The sequence below is a fragment of the Propithecus coquereli genome, unplaced genomic scaffold (genome assembly GCF_000956105.1).
Source record: "Propithecus coquereli isolate 6110/MARCELLA unplaced genomic scaffold, Pcoq_1.0 Scaffold268, whole genome shotgun sequence".
In the NCBI taxonomy this organism is placed as follows: Eukaryota; Metazoa; Chordata; class Mammalia; order Primates; family Indriidae; genus Propithecus; species Propithecus coquereli.
The window spans coordinates 1,246,557-1,259,002 of record NW_012148263.1 but is presented as its reverse complement, the minus strand read 5'-3'; the positions used below and the strand labels follow the sequence as shown (position 1 = coordinate 1,259,002).

Below are 12,446 nucleotides of genomic sequence, written 5' to 3'. Positions count from 1 at the left end.
TATTTACAAGTAGAATTACTTACATTTTTAAGACTTTTGATATATAGCAGTGCAACTCTAATTTTTAAAATGACTTAGTGGTTTGACTATTCAATGTAAAGCTAAAGATGAATATGAATTATGCTGTATTCCTGTTATATAAAATTAGTTATATCAGACAGTTGATATATGCCTCAGAAAATAAGTGAAAATGAGTGCTTTATAAGACAATAGGAATTGAAGCTAAATGGGAAATCTTTTTACACACTTTTATAGATTTATATAGGAGGTTCGATACATCCCTAATTTTTCAGGGAAGCACAATTTTCAAAATAATTTATTCACTGAAATTTTCCATTGATCATTTTAAAGTCATATTAAAATTGTGTGAAGCCCTCTAAGAGTATGGCTCATTTATGATCTCTATACCAATTTGTTTATGATTTTTGATGTTTTTTCAAAATCATATATTTCTAATTTTTTGGAGCATGGTTCTACTTAAATGCACAGTTGAATCTTTTGTTTAAATATACCATTGTCCACTATTTAATTCTATACTTTTTTTTTCTTTAATCTGAAGAGCTCAAGTCAGTGAAGCAGGAAAAAGTCTTACTCCCCAGATGCAGTTTCTTACATCTTAGCATTAGAATTCTCACTTTTAGGTTTTACTATATTTCAAATTACATACAGGCATACTTGTTTTTTGTTAAAAAGAGATTAAATCATCCTTTTAGGACTTTTAAGCATAATCCCCTGGGTCTGCAAAATGCTACTTCTGTTGTGGCTGGCTTTAGATCTCTGTGGTCTTGGCCATCCTGCATATCCTTTCCTGTACTCAAAATGGTTTCTATCCCTTGCCTCAAATTTTAAAAATAGCACTGCAGTTTCATCATTTGCACTCTACAGAAAGGCTGCAAATTAACAGTACTTTTGTTGACCTTGCATTTGACATGATAAAAATATACCTGGAGCTCTATTCTTTGCTCATGCCTATTCAAATCATTTGTTAATTACGTAAAATATTTTTATTCTCCCATAATCAGGCAAAACCAGCATTTAAACATATGGAAAAAGCAATTTACCCACACAATATTATGGTTTTTTTTATTTTTAAAGCTTTGTTTCTATATGTAATAAAGATGTTGCTTTGAGTCATTTGGTACTTAAACAAATAGAAAAATATAGAATGATCTTCAAGTTATACAGACAGTTCCCAACTTACGATGGTTTGACGTACAATTTTTTCACTCACAATGGCGCAAAAGCTATATGCATTCAGCAGAAGGCAGTATGATAGTCTCACAATGCTGGGCAGCAGCAGGCAGCCACAGCTCCCACGATCATGAGAGTGAACACCCAATAAGCTACAGTTTAGCGTGTTGCCAGAAGACTTTGCCCAACTGTAAGTTAATGTGTTTTGAGCACGTTTAAGGTGGGCTAGGCTAAGCTATGATGTTCAGTAGGTTAAGTATATTAAATGCATTTTTGACTCATGATATTTTCAACTTACAATGGGTTTATCAGGACGTAATCCCACAGTAAGTTGAGGAGCATCTGTATTCTTAAAAGAACAAAGCAAGGTGCAGAAAAGTAAGTATGGTGGGGGGAAGAGGAGTGATATCAGTTGTATATTTATATTAATAAAACATTTCTGGAAGAATACAAGAAAATGGTAACAGTAATTGATTCTCTAGGGGAAATGGGGACTTGGAGGCAGAGAGTATATACTTTTCAATATATATTTTGTGTATTTTTTTGACCATAGCCTACCAGAAAAAAAAAAATCTGAAAAACGAAGGCAATTGTGGTAAAACAGTGAAAAAAATAAAGCAAATACTACTGGTCTGAAGGTATACATTACTGAACACGGATAATAAGATTATACAGTACCTATACCTACCTACATGTGACAATTTTAAATAAGAGCACCTATATTTCCTTACAAAGCAAAAACTATGATTAAAATAGAAAAATAATTTATAGTTTTTCACAAAGGCATAAAGACTTAGTAGTAGAGTGGTTAATGAAAACTATATTGCTTATTTTACATGTACAGAATCATGCATAAATATATTGTATCAATATTTTTCTATGTTTTTGCAAAATTATGATAATGTTAGGATTCTCCAAAAACTAATTACAGTATATGGTGTACCTTAACATGCATTTTTACACAGCACAATAAACTTATTGAGAGCAAAATATCCCATTGGCTAAGAAAACATAGGAGTTTGATTTGATGTGTAAGACTATCCTAGTTACATGATTCCCAAATAAATTACTTGCTGTGGTGTTTTTCAATGAAAAATGTTTCCACCACAATAAAATAGCACAAGCTTTTAAAAAATTTATGGAAGAGAATATATCCAACAACTAAGATTTCAAAATTTCAGAAGAAAAGCCCAGTGACCCAATAACTATCAGCCTAATATTTATTTTTCTTACTAGTCTTACACTTAATTAATCTGCCATATACTATACTAAGTGCTTTGTATACATTCTCATTTAATCCTCACTACTCCACGAGGTAGGTCTTGTTTCCATTTTGGCATTTAAAAAAGGGATGTTTCATGGCATTGAGTAATTTTCTCAAGGTCTCAAAGTGAATAACTCTCTCTCAGTCTCACAACTAAGCTATGATAGAATCCAACTATGTAGCATTCCTACCTCTAGGCTAGGAAGCAGGCCTCCCAAATATAATCTGATATCAAGCCCTATAAATGTGTATTTATGTAATAATCATACAATAATTTACACTATATATTATATACTTATCAAGTAGGAACTTGCATTTTTAAAAGAAATCAGCTTCTGTAAAGTGTTGGGGAAAAAATTCTAGCTAGATCAACTCATATTTATAAAGCACATTATACTTGTCAGTTCTGAAACACTCTAGAATACAGTTACTAAAAATTCACTTTGCAGTTTTAGAAACAAAGAACATGTCACTTAATCAGTATCCAAATACCTGGCACTGAAGCATACATACCTGGATACCTGAGAAAGAAAGCTCAGAAAAGTTTAGCTATCAAAGTTAACCCTGAAAGCCGCAGGTCGCCAGGATCACTGACCAGAGACCCACCAATGGGGCAGGTTATGCTGAATTCTTTATACAGATACATCTTCCCATGGATGCTGAAATGTTCCCTATATTTCTTCAATAATTCCAACACTACTTTCCTCCTCCACTTTTTTTTTTATTAGCACAAACCATTTTAACCAATTAAAGCCTCTTTTTTCCCTCTCCTAATCCTCAAGTGTACACTGACACAACCAAATATATATTTGGAAAGTTAAGGAAGCACATTTTGAAAAAGAACTTTTCAATTTAGATGAAAATAGATTTGATCTTTTATCTTCCCTCAAATTTCCAACTTCCTTGAGCCTTTAAAAGGTTTACCAAAATTAGTCAAAGCAATCCTTTATGACTGGCAGGATCTAAATCCCCTCTGAGAACAGTATCAGGAGAAAAAGCATTAGGAACCACTCTGAATTGCTATGAGACCAACAATATTTTGATGTCTTTCTACGAACCCTAAAACTCCGAACTGTGAAGGACCAAAGCTGTCTTCACCAGCACCCTTTAGCTTCCTGGCTATTCTATTCTCCCTCCTTCCAGAGTGGCCCTACCACTTCTCACTTGGAATTCTCTACTCCTCAAGCTAGCCTCAGCCAGCTTCCCCCCTCATCCATCTTCCACAATTCCCTTCTTCCCTTATTTCTCCTCCCCTAGCAATATATATAATAATGGCAAATATTAATATTTACTGAGGGCTTTCAGTGGGTCTAGAACCATGCTGACCTTCTCTCATACATGAGTTCACTGTGTATGTATCTGTTCTTCTACTGATGAAACAAGCATCATCCCTTAAAATGTAAATTTGAGGCCTACAGAAATTAGGTAAACTGCCCATTTCTAGAGCCCAGGTTCTTAAGTTCTACATGTAGTTCAATTAAAATCCCTACTCTCTTACTGCAAGCATCATAGGTAGTTTTAAAGAAAGGATAACTACTTCACACTAAAGTACGAATGACCAATAAACACTTAAAGGGTTAATTCTTCCAACCATATTTACACTACTGTTTAATCAATATTTATAAATCAGCAAAATAAATGAATCTCGAAAACATACTAAATGGAAAAAGCAAACTGCTAAAGGATACATACAGTATACCATTTATTGTAAATTATAAAAACACAAAATACTAAATATGTTGCTTATGATGCCATACATATGCAGTAAAACTTAAAAAACACATGAAAATAACACAACAAATTCAGAATAATGGTTGTTTATGGAGAGTAAAGCAAGGGGCAGGACTTGATGGTAGAGCTGGATCTATTACCTTTTTAAATAAAGACATAGCGGAAGCAATTATGGCAAAATTTTTAATGTCTGTTCAATCTAGGAAGTAAGTACATGGATATCAGTTATATTATTTCTATATTTTTTAGTTTTTTCAATAATTCATAATATTTAAAAAAATTATTCTTAAAGAGAAAAAACATACTTAATTCAAAGCTACAAACCACTAATAAAAGAAATTCAAACAGTAAAAATAATAAACAAAAAACAAAAACCAACAATATGTTTTGGAATAGAGGAAATTTTCCTAAGGCTTTGGAAAACTTTTTTTTTTTTTTAAGTACTTCAATACTTCAATTTTGAACAATTAAAACAGTGAATATTATTGTGGCAGAAAAACTTATTGAAATATCAAGTTGCATTTATTCTTTTCCCTGCTCAGTTAAGGCAATAACAATTTCTTGCCTGGCAACACAGAATGCAAAACTAGCCTGGAATCTGTGGTTTTCTCAGTCTTTGGGAAGAAGCACAAACCTATGAAAGGGCTTACTTAGGTTGGGTGTCCTGGAGATGGGCAGGGGGGCACCTCTGAGAAACCACTAGATGAGGAAGGCAAAGAGGGGAAGAAATTACCCCAGCGGGGAGAAAGGGAAATCTGTGGACGCCAGCAAGGAAGACTGATGCCCCGGAGGTGGCAGGCGTAACAGAACCTCTACCAGAAGGGACCTGCAGCCTAAGCCAAGGGGTGTTTCCCAGGTAGGCACTAAGGACTGATGAGTGAGGACAGAAGAGCTTCCTCTAAGTCTTCTAATCCATGTAAGACCCTAGAAAAACAGAGACTGAGGGGCAGATTCCAGGTGCCCAAGACTTGGCAGTATTTTGGAAGGATGAGTCATCACAGTGAAAATAAAGTTGCTTTAAAGAACGTAAAGAAATGTGATATTTCTTTCATATCTGACTTTTATGGAAAAAGCCTTAATAGTAGTTCTCTGGAGAATTGTTCCAAAGCATTTCAACATCTCTGGTGAGTAGAAGTTCTACTGGTGCCCTGTGTCCTCCGCCCATTCTTCCTAAATTATTCTCTTATCTCCCACTGCAACCCTCTCCTTTTCCTATACTACTTCCTATTTTGAGCTCTCCATTACATGTTTAAAGATCACAAGGTCACTGGAATAAATCACTATGTGAAAAAAGTAAATAGCTAAGAAATATGATTTAATTGAAGAGTTTTCTTTCTAATTTAAAGGAAAACCTGGAAAATGTTTTCATCTATGTATATTTCCAGCAATCTTCTTATTCAACCACATTTCACAACAGGGAGCTGCATAATTCATTTTGCAAAAAGTGAATATTCATATTCCATATCAACCTGTTAATTTTTTATTAGGTTTTCTCTAGTTAACTAGAATGTCTAGTGACTCTTGAATATAAGTATGAACTGGGATATGATTTAATTTGTTAAATATTCATCTCCTACTCTACCTATCAACCTGGACTGCCCTTTGGACAGAGGGCATAATATATTAAAAGAGTATAATATAATCTGAATTTTTCCTGAGCATCCTTTGGCACTGAAAGAACTGAGCTCAGCTTTTTTGTTCATTCTACAAGGGGCAGCTATGCTAGAAAAACTTTTCTTAGCAAGTGAACTTGATTGCCAACAGCCTAGATTTTCCAAATCCTGAATTACTTTTAAAATTCATTGTTGTAAAGACTTATATTTTCAAACAAGCAAAACAATTCTTAAGTGCCTAGACAATCATAGAGACCTTGAGAACATCAGTTAAGCATCATTATAAAGAGTTAAGCCAGGTATACCACACCTGGGATGAAGTGACACTTGGTTCCAAACTGAATGACTCTTTTGTGACCTCTTAAATGGAGGCCCAGCAATCACCTATAAAAACAAACAAAATGAAAAATAACAATATACTGTTATCTTAATGTTGGGGCTTTTTCTTTGCTTCAGTATTTCCAAGTATTTACCACTTCACTGCTCTCCACACTGCCAAATTAATGTGCCCTCTGCCCCCTACTATCAATCTGACAGTTTAGACTTCCAGCTTTGGCTTAAGGTCCATTCCCCTGTGTCCTTAACTCCTTCCCACTGGCATAAGACAGGATCACCTCTGTCTTTTCCTTTACTTGGTGTCTTCATCTCTTATGCATTATTCAGTTCACATACATTAATTTATTTTTCATTATTTGTTGCTTTGTAGTGGTCTTATTTTGCTATTTTATTCTCGTTCCACCCTCCTAACGTCATTGTTTGCTCCTTGCAGGTAAAAGATGCATATTTTATTCTTTTTATATTTCCAGTGGTCTTACTGTGTTGTGTATGAGGGGAAAGTAATTTCATTAATAGTAATGTTTCTCTTCACAGAGCAAGAATAGTACTAGATAACAAAGGACAAACAAAACAATGGTTTGTGGGAAATGTGCCACCAATAGACAAGAGATGAAGAGTTTCTATACCTCAATCACTAGTCATCTTCATTCACTTACCCACTTATTCATTATTTATTCCATGACAACTTATTGAGCACTTGTTTACTGGTTTAATCTGCTATTAGAGGATTAGCAGCACAAAGACTAATGTGACAGCATTCTGGGTTTTTTGAGATTTTGTTGTTTTTTTTTAAGAGACAGGGTCTCACTGTGTTACCCAGGCTGGAGTGCAGTGGTGTGATCATACCTCACTGTACCCTTGAATTCCTGGGCTCAAGCGATCCTCCTGCCTCAGCCTCCCAAGTAGCTGGGACTGCAGGCACATGCCACCACACCTGGCTAATGTTTGTATTTTTTGTAGAAATGAGGTCTCACTACGTTGCTCAGGCTGGTTTTGAACTCTTGGCCTCAAGCAATCTTCCCACCTCAGCCTCCCAGAGTGCTAGGATTACAGGAGTGAGCCACTGTGCCAGGCCAAAACTGATTTTTTTTCCATAAAGAATATAGTCTTATGATTATTTCTGTATGATGAACAAATTATTATAGAATCACCTCTAATCACTTGCTATTTAAATATGGATAAAAAGGGGCCTCTTTGTACAGTATATACCACTTATTATAGCAGTCACTCAGCATATATGGCTTTGGGATGGAAGTTTCTGGACTAATTTTAGCCAAGGCAATTGTATCATATGGAATGGTGATGTGAGAAGATGTATGAGTTTAAGAGAAAACAAGAATAAGACAAAGACTTAAGAAAACAGAAAGAAAAGTTCTTGTAAAAAGCATTTGGTATGTGAAGGATTCATGTTGTGGCAAAACTATCCCATTCTTTGTTAAAACAAAGTGCAAGTCGGAGGGAGGCATGACCTAAACCAGAATACCAACATAAAAAAGCATGTGGTGAGTCAACAAGCATTTTGTGAAGGCAGAAATTGACTCAGATCGAAAAAAAAAAAAAGGTTGTATAGAAGGAATAACTATCCCAAGGAATGACACCGTATTCAAATGAAAGCTGCTGGTACCAAAGCTCTGATCTTTACTTTTTCATGTATGGGGTTTGGTAACCCAAGCACAGAGGTACAAACGTTATTTGACTTGTGCAACTGAATGAATGAGTGTGCAAAGTAGAGTTGCTTCTTGAATGGTTAAATCAACATATCAAAAAAACAAAGAAAAACTTGGTCTCTTCTCACATCTACCCATTATCCCTGGCTAACACCAAACATGTGCTATTCACTTTTGAAATCCAAACACTTCAAGTTGTATTGAAGGAATGGCCTAGGCAAAGAGGGAAAATATGGAAAGCTTGCCTCACCTCGGGTCCCTCCACTCCATCCAGGTGGGTATGCTAATGGATCTGCCATGCCCCCAATGACACAGACACTGCTCCCCACCGCGGCCTGTCCAAGGGGCAGGAAAATCTTTGCCTCTTTGTCAGTGGAGCCAAGGTTAGTAATTTTCTTAGCTGAGAAATAGGAAACTATATTAAAAGTATATGTAAAAGGTACAAAGTAGGATTTACTGATCAAAGCATAATAAAGAACATCCATATTAGACTTTGATTGGAACTACTGGAACCCATGTATGAAAGAAAGGAAAGGACTTAAGTCCCCAGTATTTCTCTGAAGGCTCAAGTCCCCGCTAAATTCAACATTAAGTGAACATAGACAACTTGTAAGGTGAGGAAATTAGAATCTACAAAGTGGTGATCAGTTCTTCTCAGGACCTGCTGACCAATGATGCCCCACAGCCGCAAGCTCAGCAACACTTCCAATCTACAGCCCATGAAAATTCTTCCTGGTTCCTGAAGTCCCAGACAAAGAAGGAGGCCCTTTCCCACTTGACTCCCCAACCTTCACCCGTTTCCTGATGTGTCCATGATGAGCAGTCCCCTAGAAATCCCGTATTTGCCTCTGAGCCTACAGAGGCCAGGCAGAGGCTGTGAAAGGGATCTGAAAGGAGCAGCCACCACTGAGCTCCAATGGACTGTTGCCAAGAGGAACGAGGCCTAGGGTGGCTGGATCTTCTGATTTTTCAAGAGAAGCAAGAGATCCATATTTTTATGTGAAATTTGATTTTTAAATTTTGGCAAACAATTAGAATTATTATAAAGCACCATGTGTGCCACATGAATCCTCTAGTCTATTTAATTTGTTTCCACACATCCTTGATTCTGTTACTTCACCTGGCCTCTCACAAGGCCTTCGTTGAAATGCTGTGTGGTTCTTTAGAAACATTTCCATCAGTTGGACGCATTGATGCACACCTGTAGTCCTAGCTACTTGGGAAACTCAGTTCCCGCTTGAGCCCAGGAGTTTTAATCCAGCCTAGGCAACATCATGAAACCCAGTTTCTATCTCTTATAAGAAGGAAAAAGAAAAGAAAAGAAACATTCTCACCGAATTAGCTCACTCTGAGGGACAGAATAAAACATTTTGTCTCTTAATGTGTCAAAACCCAACCTCAGTTTTGTACCACTCATCATTATCCCTGAACCCAAAGAGGGGCATTTCAAAGTGTCAGTGCCTCTGAAAGATGAGGGGCCAGCAGGTCATGAGCCAATTAATCACGGAGACTTTCCTAGCTCAGGTAACTGGACCTTTCCAGCATCCCAGGATCTTTTTTCTTCTCATTTAGTATTTATATCCCTATCTGCTCTCCCTCACCCCCACTCCCACTTTAGGACTTCCTCAGTTCTCTGAGAAAATTCAACACATGGTTATTACCCAAATTCCCATCACTAATAATGTTATAATTCACAATTGCAAAGATATGGAATCAACTTAAGTGGCCATCAGTTCAGGAGTGGATAAGGAAAATATGGTATACTCAGAGTACTACTCTGCCATAAAAAGAAATGAAATAATGTCTTTTGCAGCAACCTGTATGGAACTGGAGACTATTATCCTAAGTGAAGTATCTCAGGACTCGAAAAGCAAATACCCCATGTTCTCACTAGTAAGTGGGAACTAAATGATGGGTACACACAGGCACAAAGAGATGTAAAGAACATTGGAAACTAGGAAGGGGGGAAGGTGAGAGGTGGGTGAGGGATAAAAACTTACCTATCCATAAAAACTATTCTGGTGACAGGACACTAAAAACCCTGACTTCAGCTTTATACAATGTATCTGCATAACAAAACATTTGTACCTCCTTAATATTTTGAAATAAAAAATAATAATAATGTTACAATGTTAACACTTCAAGTATAATTTCCTCAACATGTTCTGTTTTCTCCTCCAGCAACTATTTCCCTTCTGGGAAAAGTCCTAACTTTAGCTTTGGAGTTCTACTCGTGTCCTATAATTCATTCATGCCATCTGGGTGAGGCTCCAGGCTCCATATCCAAGCATATGATATTCCCTGGCCACAGTAATTTTGGTTTAGAAATAAACATAAAACCCAATTGAAGCCAACGAGACATGATGGGGTTTTTGTAGAGCTCACTGTAATTAAGAGTCCCCACACAATCCTCTAAATCAGTGAGGAAGCAGAGGTCAGAGCAACTTCAGCCATCATGTCTCCAATACAGAGAGGACCCAAAGCTAAGGATAAAGCCAAAACCAACACAGCTGGAAGTAGAGCCAAACAGGGAAGAGAAAACACATCCTGACAGGGTTGAGTTCTGAATCTCACTGTACTAAAGTCCTTAAACATTTTTGGTTACTCAAAACAATTTTTTTAAAGCCATGTAAACTGCGTTTCTATTGCTTTTAACAAGAGCCTAGGCCAGGAGCAGTGGCTCACATCTGTAATCTAGAACTTGGGAGGATCACTTGAGATCAGGAGTTCTAGACCAACCTGGGCAACATAGTGAGACTCATCTCTACAAAAATTTAAAAATTAGCCAGGCATGGTGGCATGCACCTATAGTCCTAGCTACTTGGGAGGCCGAGGTGGGAGGATTGCTTGAGTCCAGGAGTTTGAGGCTGTAGTGATTTATAATCACACCACTGCAGTCAGCCTAGGCTACAGAGCAAGACCCAGTCTAAGTCTAAACTGATATACAGATAGCAATGACAGACAATTTACATAAAGAAAATGGAAGAGTGGTCACTTCCTCAAAGGATAGAGACTATTTGGGCATTCTGAATTGGGAAAGAAAATTAATCACAATTATATTTTCTGAATAAGTTTATATCTAGACAAGAAGCATTACTTTTGTCCTAATTTGTATTTTCCCACCACTACAACTAATCCTAGAAATTCAATGCCTCAGTGTACCACAGAAAAGTCAATTTATAGTTGTTCCCACATTTGATTCAGCAGTATTAAGGATATATTCATAGTATAAAGGCCTCCGGACCTATGGCTTCTTTGTACCTTTTGTCCCCTTCCCTTCATCCAGAAAAATTCTTCCTATTCTCTTTTCATTCATCTTCAGCTAAAGATGACAAACTGTATAGTAATATGAGAAATGAGCAGGTCTTTCTGGTGTGAGGCAGGGCAGGGCAATCTAGCTGCAATGACATTCAAAGTCAACAAATCATTAAAATCAGAAAACTTCTAATGTATTGCATGTAGAGAGAGGAAAAAGTAATTTATCCAATCTCTAGGGTAAAAAAAAATACATGTCTAAGATGTTTTCAGGTTTATACAACATCCCATCAAAAACAGGTACAGTGAGCATCAAGTCCCTTTAAGTTAGATTTCCAAAGGGGTACTTGACCCAGATCTAGTAAACCCACACTGTAATTAGCTGTGTGCACCTTTTGAATGGGATCATTCACCATCTTTGCCACTGAGAGGTTAAAGTGATGTTCTTAACTAAGTAGCTGTATTGTATTGCATCCAAATTGCCTTCAAAGCACAAGGGGAACAAGAAAGGTACACGGCAGACAGGAATTTGGGAAGGAATGAGGCTGAAAAAACAAAACTCTCCATTCATTTTTGTAATGGTATTCTTATGCATGCTCAGATATCTAACGTAGTTATGGTGTCCCAAAGAAATAGGCCTGAAATAAACGTTATGTAGAAACATTAGAAATGATAGCCTTCTTTATCCAAACTGTTTGTTCCTTTTATTGTTGTTATGACATTCCAGTTCACAAGAATGATGTCACTATGTTGCTGCTCAAATTTACACAAGTTGCCTAATTATTCTCTATTTTAAAATCCTACAGAAGCAAAACATTCCAAAAGGTGATAACTCCTACAACTGAATTTTCTCTCGTGTTTTTTAGTTTGTTCCCTTAAACTATACATCAAATAACTTCCTTCATGAGATCATGGCCTCAAACAATTTTAGTTAAACTTTTACCTCTAGACTCCAATCCTTTCCTTTTAACAATCCTTATTTCCCACCACACCCTAAAAAAGGCCTTCTCTTTCTCTTGAGGCCTCTTTCCTTATTGTCCTACAACTTTCCTTCATGTCATTTCCTGTCCCTAGAAACTCTATTCTCCTTCATCTAAATCTTTACCCACCCTCAAAGCACAGCTCAAATTCCACCATGAATTTTTCTTCAGTGACTTCATTTCATTTCAGCACATATTTATTGAGAACATCTAAGGTGCTAGGTATCATGCCAAGTGTGGATGAAGCAAATGGTGACTAACACACAGACCTGACTCACAAAGAATTTACAATTTAGTAAGGGAGTCAAATGAACCAAAGATGATAGCAGTGGCAAACACAGGAGACTCGCTTACCTACTGCAGACATCACTTGCCAATTGCTACTCTTTCCCAACGAGCTTTGAGTGGT

The 12,446-nt window shown here is 36.7% G+C and overlaps 1 protein-coding gene across 2 annotated transcripts in view; it reads right to left on the bottom strand.

Annotated features, from left to right (window-relative positions):
- PLS1 (plastin 1) overlaps window positions 1–12,446 on the bottom strand; it is an 86,799-nt gene that overhangs the window by 51,978 nt on the left and 22,375 nt on the right. Inside the window, exon 1 of one of the 2 annotated variants that reach the window (XM_012647422.1) lies at window positions 5,003–5,285. The exons of the other annotated variant lie outside the window; for it this stretch is intronic. The gene's annotated coding sequence lies outside the window, so the exon portion shown is untranslated. Of the gene's footprint in view, window positions 1–5,002; window positions 5,286–12,446 lie in introns of those variants that run through there. 2 annotated transcript variants of the gene reach the window in all.